At 50.4% G+C, this 9,425-nt stretch overlaps 1 pseudogene; it reads left to right on the top strand.

The window, feature by feature from the left end:
* The first annotated feature begins 5,163 nt into the window (after positions 1 to 5,163).
* Positions 5,164 to 6,203, top strand: LOC144151722 (uncharacterized; annotated as a pseudogene).
* The last annotated feature ends 3,222 nt before the right edge of the window (positions 6,204 to 9,425 follow it).

Below are 9,425 nucleotides of genomic sequence, written 5' to 3'. Positions count from 1 at the left end.
GGTAAGGATCGGAGCAAGTGCCAGGTGCGGCGGCGGGTGCCGAGCGTGCCTTGAAGTTGGTTACATAACTCAGTCCAGTTTTGTATGCTGAGTTATTTGGCGTACGCATCTGCCTCTGCCGTGATTTGAGCAATGCGGATACGAAGTTTTTTATTTGTTTTGTTCCTTTTCCCCCTTCGAAGCAGGCCTTGTCGTGAATCCCAAAGATGGAGCAGGTGTGCGGCAGTGGCTGGAGTTTCTTGGGTTAGTGTAATTTCTTTCGTGTGCTTCTTGGCCATGTCAAGTAACCGTTGGGCCCAGTCATCTTGGTTAGTGATGGGGTCCACAGGGGTGTCGTTTCGAAAGTCTTCTCAATTAGTGAGTCTGGCGGTGCCGATGCGTTGATTAGCGTGTCTTTCGTGCGAAATCCTCAGTTGTATAATATGGTGATCGCTGCCGAGTGTCTCGTCAAGTCGCGTCCACGTGGCACTCTTGATATTATATGTGAATGTGAGGTCAGGGTGGTGTCTCGGGAGATGCTGTTACCAATTCTTGTCGGGAGATCTGGAATGTTGCACAAATGCAGGAGGTTCTGAAGTGTTGCGTCATACAGTGTTTTGCCTTTCTTGGTGTCTAATAGGTATCCCCAAGCCGTATGTTGGGCACTGAAGTCGACAAGGACGACTAGTTTTTGTCCGCGTGTGCGCTGGCGGCAGTTTGTCGATGCCGGTGAGGGGTTTGTTTGGGGAGCTGTATATATTAAGTGCAAATATACTGGCTTAATTTTTCTTGCGTGGAGTGATTTGTGCCAATACATAGTCGATCTCAGCTGGCAAAGTGTGGGATTGGGCCGTTTGGGTTGATTGTACCAGGATAGCGGTGTGGGAGCAACGCCGGTGACATGTGTGTTGTAGCCGCGCACAGTAACAGTGTCAAAGTCTGTTTCTTGCAATGCGATGGCGTCGGGTCTGTGCTGCTGCGCGCAGTGGGTAAGTTTAGGCTGCTTGTTGCGGTAGGACCGACAGTTCTATTGCCACCGGGTGAGCGTGGTTGCCTTTGCTGTTACAAGCCATGGTTGAATATGTATCGCCTACTTCGGGGTAAATGCTGCCTCGTGGGCTTCTTGCGTTCTTTTTTGGCTTTCTAAGTTTCCTGAACCAAGTGTAGTCGTCGATCCAAGTTGTTAAGGCATGAAGTACCACAAGCGTGCACTCGACGCGTGGAGTGCCACAAGCGACGGCCCACGTCAAGGTTTGGCTTACTGCGCTCGTTCACACGGAACAAATTCATTTGAGAGGTGTGCGAGATTCCAATTTTGCGACCTCACAACCCATCTGCGTATTCTCCGGAGGCCTGTGATAAGACACAAGAGTGCAGTCGGCAGTAATTTCGCTTCCGTCGCAAGGGCGTTCGTCTGCCGACAGGACGCTCCGAGCAAATGATCCAAACGCCGACCGATGCATGCGGAGCACAACCACAAAACTGGGTCTAAATGTGGGTCAACGCGGTTTCGACCTCTGCCGACGTTGTATACGAAGGAGAGCGCCTTCCCGGTTTCTTTGAAGGCCCCGTACGAGGCGAAAGCCGTGATATTCTACCACTCGCCGCCGCGCTAACCTTGGGGTGAGCGTGGCGGCGTCTTCGACGGACCACCTGGGAGCCGCAACTTGTCGGCAAGGAAGGCCTCATCGCGGCGTGAGCCCTGCAGTGGCGTGCCGCTGACCAGCCACGCTTTCCGGTTTGTGCGGAGCGTGGAGAACGCGCGTGGCGGCCTCTGTGGCTGGCCACGGGAGATCGGCAGGAGGCGCGCATCTGCCGCACCATATACATTATCGCTGGATATGCCTTTATTGGAAAAATAACGCTAAATAGGGAGGGGGTGTTGCTAGCGCGTGTTTATTCGTCTCGCTGCTTAGTGGACGCATGACGTAACCCGCAGGAACAGGGGGAGGTAGGTTGGAAAAGGCGAGAAAATCTGGAAGAGTGCGGGGCGAAGAACATCACAAAGAAAAAAAATTCGACGATTTGGCATGAAGAGGCGGCACCAGGCGGCGGTCTAAAGGCGGTTACAAAAGTGTAATGCGAGCGCTTCGTTGAGTCATGTAAATCGGAAAGGTAGTGTATGCGATTAAACATTACGATCACTCCATTACTTGCTCAGAGGTGGCTATGCGTATGCACTTACTTGAGTACGCCCTCACAAGTACACAAGCACGCACGGTGCTTACGTACTTCCGCAAACTTCGTGCTAATGGGGGGCCGCATACTCATCAATCTCTTATCATCAGACTCAAGCTTTTATCACGCACTTGTGCTCACCTACATATCATCACTTTCGCGCTTGAATAGCGCGCTCGGCTGCATATGTATGCACATGAATGAGTACGCTAACAATGTGCCATTGCAATCACCATCGAAATCTGACCTAGCTAGGAGAGTCGTCCGAGAACCTACCGGAGAAAATAAATCGCAAAGGAACTGCATTTTGTTCTATTTTGTCTGTGGCTGAGTCACACTGGCCGAACATGAATGTAGGCACTTTAAATGCCACGCTGAAGGCAACGGCGCGGACGCCAACAAACACCCCGACGAGCTCGAGGAACACAAAAATGTCGGTGTTCTGCTTTCAGGTTGCCAGGAAACATGCCGATGGAGGCGATGGCTTGAAACGGGGCTACCGGGTAGGACGATAAAGGTTTTACAGGGGGCGTTGCGTACGGTACGAGTTAGTCTGTGTCGTACCAGTCGTAGGGTCTTCGCAGCGAAAACGACCTGCCAGACCAAGGGAATACACCTTGCTGCTAAGGGAGAGTACCGATTTAATAAAGAGATCGTTGTGACTATAAAGCGAGATCTGCGTGTTGCGGTTGTTGTTGTTAATTGGCCAGATTGAGGGTAAATCGCCAAGGTGGAGTAAGTTTCCGTGAATGAAAATTTGACTTCCACCTCACTACTGCCGTACGACTACAAAGAAAAGTGTACAGCTTTCTGAGATACTCCGCACTTGAAAAAAAAAAAATCCGGCCTGGTCCAGAATTCCCCCTGTTCTTTCGCCTGGTCCTTCCCCGGTTGTTGTTGTAAGACCTTTATTCAGGGCCAAGTGGGGAAAACTGGAGGCAGGGGAGGCAGCTTGAGTTCATATTTGGCCTATAGTCGCAAGTTTTTCATTACAACAGTATTTCAAAATCCCGAAAGATTTTGGGCGGCCCAGCGTGATCCGTTATATCGAGATTTGACTGTAGCTCAATCAGCGCTCGCTGCAACAGCAGGTGCATGCCGCTACGCCGCGGTTTTCCCGCCGCGCGCGAGATTTGTTAACCGTGCTTGCTCGAAAGCTCTGCTTAGATGTTGATATTCTTTCTAGCGGGGTGCGGGCTCTCAAGTACTTTGCTAACAGCAGCGCTCGTCGAGACTGCCGGGCCTGTGCCATGCGCACGTTCTTCCTGTTTTTGGTCGACTCGAGTGAGTGATGCATCGTTACGAAAATGCGATTGTTTCAAGGCATCATGCCTAAATGCGGTATCTTTGTTCTCCGCAGCACTACCAGAAGAAAGGCGGCTGTCCATGCCCTGCAGAAGTTTGGTTGCGCCCCGCACGCTGCACAACGCCGTACACTGCGGCGTACCACAGTGTAAATCGTGGAGCGGCCGTAAAGAAATTAGAGTGTCGTTCCACGAAATTCCCAGTGATCAAGAACTTCGCGACAAGTGGACTTAAGGTGATATCGAGAGATAACTGTAACACGAATAGCACATCTTGTTATTCCACTGTTTGTAGCCGACACTTCGTCCCGTCCGACTATAAAGAAGGGTGCTCGACGCGAAGACTGAAGAAAGACGCTGTTCCCAGTGTCTTCCAAGAGTATGAACCATATTTCCAGTCATGCAAGCAAACCGAAAGAAGCGATGTAGCACCTAGGAAGCTTGCTGCGGCTGCATTGGCCGGCGGGCCAAGTGGTCCCGCACCACTTGTGCTTCCGGACTTACGGGGCGGTCAGCCATGCACCAACGATGTAACTTTGGACGCCCTACCTGTTGAAGAAGTGCCAGATTCCAGCGACAGCACTGACCAAGGCTTCGTTTTCAGGAAGGGGCAGGTGGATAGAGCAGTGCAGGTACTCAGGGCGCAGTTTGTAAGGTTGAAAGGAACTGTTGACAAATATAAAAAGGAGCTCCAGAAACTTAAAGAAGAGTGCTGTGTCCCACCGTTTCTGAGCAGGCAAGTGAATATGAGTTAGCTGCCGCGATACTGTTTGATCACGTCAAAAATTTTCAGTAAGTGAAACCGACGTGGTCTGGATGTACAGTCCGTCACGCAGTGCTCCTTCGTAACCTCTCACCGAAGGCTTACGTGCACATAAGGAACACAGGGCTACTCCGCCTGCCGTGCCGAAGCACGCTGGAGCGCTTCCTCGGTTCATCACGCAGAGAAGTAGGCGTCACAGACTTGATTAAGCAGAGGCTGTCAGCTAGAGCCTGCCTCACACACGAATGCTCAGTCGAAAACGTGTTCGCTCATCGTAGACGAGATGAGAGATGCCTTCGTTGGCGAAGTGGACTACCGCGACTGCTTGCCGCAGAAACCACCGGGCAAGCCAGAAGAGCCCGTTCTATATAGCAAACTCGCTGCTTTGCTTCCTTTTAAGCGGCTTATCAACGAGAAACAAGATTCCCGTTGCCTATTTTTTTTCTCACAACTGCTCTGGGGAAAACTACAACATCATGACGAAGGTACTCAAAGCCGGTAAGAGGATAGGCTTCGGAATCGTGAGGATGGTTACCCAGAACCATGTAGTTAACGTGAAGGCGTTCCAACTGCTATGTTTGGGTAACCTCGAGCACTACGTACCACATCCGACAGACCAAGATCGCAAACTTTTTCTCGATTTCGATCAGAGCCATTTAATCAAAAATGTGCGGTTAAAGTCTTTATCGCACGATATCGGAAAGGACCAGGAAATAACCTCCCAGCACCTTAAAGACCTCTACAAAATGCAAGAGTGCAGTATCGTCCAACCAGTGCGATTTCTGACACGAAAACACGTCCATCCGACTAACACCGAGAAGATGAACGTCAGGAGGACAGTGCGAGTCCTTTCGCCCCCTGTCACCGCGGCACTGAAACTCCTAAAAGAGCAGGCAGGTCACACATGTGACGCAAGCTTCGCAAACGTCGGTCGTATTCATGGACACCACGCACCGTTGGTTCGTCCTCATGGACGTAAACAACTGCACTCCACATTCAAACACCAGAAAAACCCTCAAGCAGTACGACTCTGAAAGCGACAAACGTCTACGTTGGCTTGAGACTGCCTTTCTAGACTACCTGGCCGAAATCAAGCGGCAGAGCCTGGGCAAGAATTTTCTGACTAAAGAGGACCTGCTGTTTACAACCATCTCAAATGTGGAGTGCATTCGGTGCCTCCTCAAGGTTATGCGCTTCCGTTTCGTCCTGACTAGAAAGATGTCCTCTGACCACCATGCCTCTGACCCAATAGAGGCCTTCCTTGGGTGGTTGAGGAAACCGGCAGGTTCAAACGACCAGACAGACGGGAGGGCAGTTTCGGTTGGGATTGAAAAAGCTCTGAAAACTGGCCTAGCCTGCACATCAAGCAGCGGAAAAGTGATGACTGTAGACAGCAGCATCTGCTGCTCATCAATACTCCTACAGAGACCGGCAGGAGCAGCGCAGAATGCCGGCGAAGCATTACCAGCAGAGGCAATCACGACCCTTAAGGAGCACCTCGACAGGGGAAAGACAATGCTACCGACACCAGATGTTGCTGCACTGGCAATATATCGCAAGAGCCATTCACGAAACCATTTGCTGTGGTGAATGCTTCACCCTAGTGACGAAACCAAACACTTCAGCGCCATCGGATGCCTTAATTAGGCACCAGGACAGAGGTGAACTCCTCTACCCGTCTGCTGAGCTTGTGATGGTTTCCATTCACTAGAGAAGTACGTTGAAGTTTTCTTCGCGAAACCTATAGGAAGATGAACCAGCCACTAAAGGCTGCCGTTGGCAACGCCGCAGAAGTACTCCAGAAATGCGAACCACTGAAGTGCTCAGCCCCAGGTCACCAAGAAAAACTCGTGAACGTTGTGCTCGCCAAGTTTTCCAGACCACTTTTTGTGAACTTCGCGACGAATGTGACTGACAGACACGACACTGCGAAAGTTTTGCATGCGAAACCGCTGTCTCAGAAAGTGCTCAAACTGTGAGCACGAAATTAAATAAAAAGCTCGCACCGAATTCTGCATACAGATTTTAAGTTCAAAATCTTATGTAACCACCATTTTCACTGCACAGGCTGCGTTGTCTGCTGCTGCGGCCGATGATGATGATTAGTGGCTCCTCTCCCTTTGAATCGGGACGTCGGTTGTCAGCAACCAACTTGCCTGTTGTATTCCACTTACTTGCCCTAATAGTTGCCTCCCCCCCAGCTCCCCCCCCCCCCCGTTTTAAACTCCCATCGCTCCCTCCCCCTTTTTTCTTCCCCCACAGTTCTAAAATCTCATCCATATGACTACTCCCCCTTCGTACCGATCTCTTTCCTACTTTTTCTCCATCACCATTCCAGCCGCCTCTTCGTCACCTCTATGGCCCTGAAGTTGAGGCTCCCTCTCATCCCAAATCCCAAAGCCTCCGCCAACGCTGTTTACCCATCGCCTCGCGGTGATCGTATCTCTGTGCAGTCCCTGACGATATGATCTATGGTTTCTCGATCTCTGCCGTAGCATACACATGTTTCATCCTGCTGCCTGTTCATGCCCGTGTATGCCCGGGTTCTCAGGCACCCCGCGCCTGCTTCAAAGAGCAATGCACTGCCTCTCGCGTTCCCATGGAAGCCTACCTTCCTGATTTCTAGTTTCTCTGTCCTGTAGGTGTCCAAGGTTTTTTTCGCTTCCATTTTCTGCGCCCACTTCGCCATCTCTGCTGCATTTACCTGGTGTTTAGCTGTTGTGTATACCCCACTTTCCCCTGCCGAATTTCCGTACCGCTTGGTCAGCTGTGTGGTCCTCCGTCTCCAGCGCGCGTCCACGCTCCCCATATACAGGCACGTAAACACTCTCGCGGCTCATCATTCTTCGTCCTCCATGTTACGAAGTCGCTCCTCAAACTTTATCTCGCTTCGCGCCTCCCTTGCCTCGAAGAAGGACCAGCCCATATGCCCCTGTACCACTTCGTTCGCAGTTTTGCTGTGGGCCCTAAGGCCAGTCTGCCTACGGCCCTGATTTACCTCCAGGCCCGCTTGGGTCTCTGGTTTCATGCAGGGAAACGAATTTCCGAAAGTCAATCCTGGTACCATGGTCCCTTTCCAGACTCCCCTTACCACCCCGTATTTGTTGTTGTTCCGTCTTCCTGACGCTGCTGCTGATGATGATGACGATGATTAGAGGCCCTCCCTTGGTATCGGAACGTATACGATTTCAGGGACCTTATATACGATGGGATAGGCGCGGCTCCTGGCGGCAATCCTCAGAACTATGAGGGACGGACGCCGCCTTTGTATGCCGCGCCGACGCCCAGGCACGAAATGATTGGGCACTGAGTTATCGGCCTCGAGAGGGATTCATTGTAGACCTTCGGGATCGTATTTCGCCTGGTTTGCGGTGATGTTAAGCGGTGGAAGTTTCAGTGCCATCGCACAAAGTTGTTTGAACAGGGCTAGATTGTCGCGGAAGACGGTTTTCGCTGCAGGTTATAACTTACATTAATATGGACGCTTTTAGTATATAATTAGTGCGCAGTGGCTTCGTAAAAACGTTTGGAACACTCGTTCACTGCCGACTGTCAAATTCAATGGCTTTTGTTGAGAAAGCATAACACCTGCACATGGCCGTAACTCCTATTCAAATGCATGTTTGTCAAAGTAAATTATGCCACGTTTGACAGCCCATACGACACTTAACAGAGTTCATTCTCTTTGATCACTGCGATTAATTAGAAAGTACTTTTAAGGGTATTATATGACACGGCCTGTTATGTAGCCATACGATCAGCGGCACGGGTTTCGGGATAACAGCTGTAAAACGCGCTAAATTAGTACGAATGTCAAACAAATCCCGGCATGTTTGATTGATATCGGTATGTACCTGGAATATATATGTTTGATATATATATATATATCGGTATGTATGTTTCACACGGTATGTATGTTTGATACGCGAAAACATTTACAATACCAACTTCGCGACGTTCGGAAGTTGTTGAATCGCTATTTCACGGCGATCGTATTTTATTATTCATCACATCTTTGGTCACAACCCCGATACATGCTAGTTAATATGACGGTTATGTAGATCATTCCAAAGATATCGACATCGCTCGCGGCACTCGACGTCTCGTCTTTGTTCTCGCCTTTTCAGTTTTCATATTATACTTACGTTGCTCATTGCAAACAGTTCTAAGTACCCCCCTCCCCCCTCGTGATCCCAGAACAAGCTAACGTCGCAGGTAATGAATCACTCTGCAGCAATTTCTCCTCAGCCTGCAATGTTTAGCCAACAGGTTATTACCGCCCTCGCTGTCATCGTTTCGTATGTTGAGGCTGATAATAAAAAAAAAAACCAAGTTGCTTTTGTGTAAACTTCGTCGCATTTGCTTCACGCGGTCGCACCATCCCATAAAACGCACCCAAGTTTAAAATAGAATGCATCCGGCACTACACACGCCACGCTACGTCTTCTCCCCTTCAGTAAACAGCTCAATCCGCTTGAGAGACAAAGCGGCCTCCGGGATCTGTTGCACTGGGGTGCAGGTACGCAACCGGATATAGAAGTCTAGCGCGTCACGAACCCGCCTCAGGGCTCGTCCGGACTCGTAAGCGCATTGGTTCATGTCCACTCATTTCACCTCTGTAACCCTAGGTGATGCGTTTTTCTTTGTTCTTCGTGGCTCGCTTTTCGGCCATCGCTCTAGCGCTGAAGGCGAGGTAAAGGAACTGCCCGCCGGCACTCATTATTTATTGCCGCGGCCTTGCGCATACATGAGCGGACGCACGCGGCCTCTGCACATCCGTACGACGACGACGGGTGCCTCTTGTCAGAGTTTGGTAAGCTAGTGAGAAACTCTATGCCTCTCGTGAAGCTTGGTTAGCCCTGGTTCAGAAAACAACACAGATTTATACGCCACAAGAAAGGTTTAGCTCAGGGCCCACGGTCACTCATTTTGGGGGGTGAAAGCGTCCATGTGTTGTTCGCACTTCAGAGTGTTCATAACACATAAACACCACCTAGCGTCACCGTGCCCTTGAGGCGCCTTGAGCGAAGGGTAGGATGTATACTTAACAGTGGCGCCATCCATCACCATGCGAGATGGCCTTTTTGCTGGGGCACGAAATCACAAATAATTTGCGAAGCATAATGAACATGACGCGTTCTCATCAGGTAATGCAGAGCGTAGCCTCAGCTTGTGATAACTGTTGCCCTCGAGGGAAAAAA

This window comes from Haemaphysalis longicornis, unplaced genomic scaffold, assembly GCF_048455015.1.
Source record: "Haemaphysalis longicornis isolate Haplotype H1 unplaced genomic scaffold, Haemaphysalis longicornis Haplotype H1 scaffold_9, whole genome shotgun sequence".
Lineage (NCBI taxonomy): Eukaryota > Metazoa > Arthropoda > Arachnida > Ixodida > Ixodidae > Haemaphysalis > Haemaphysalis longicornis.
This window is presented reverse-complemented; position numbering and strand designations above follow the sequence as displayed.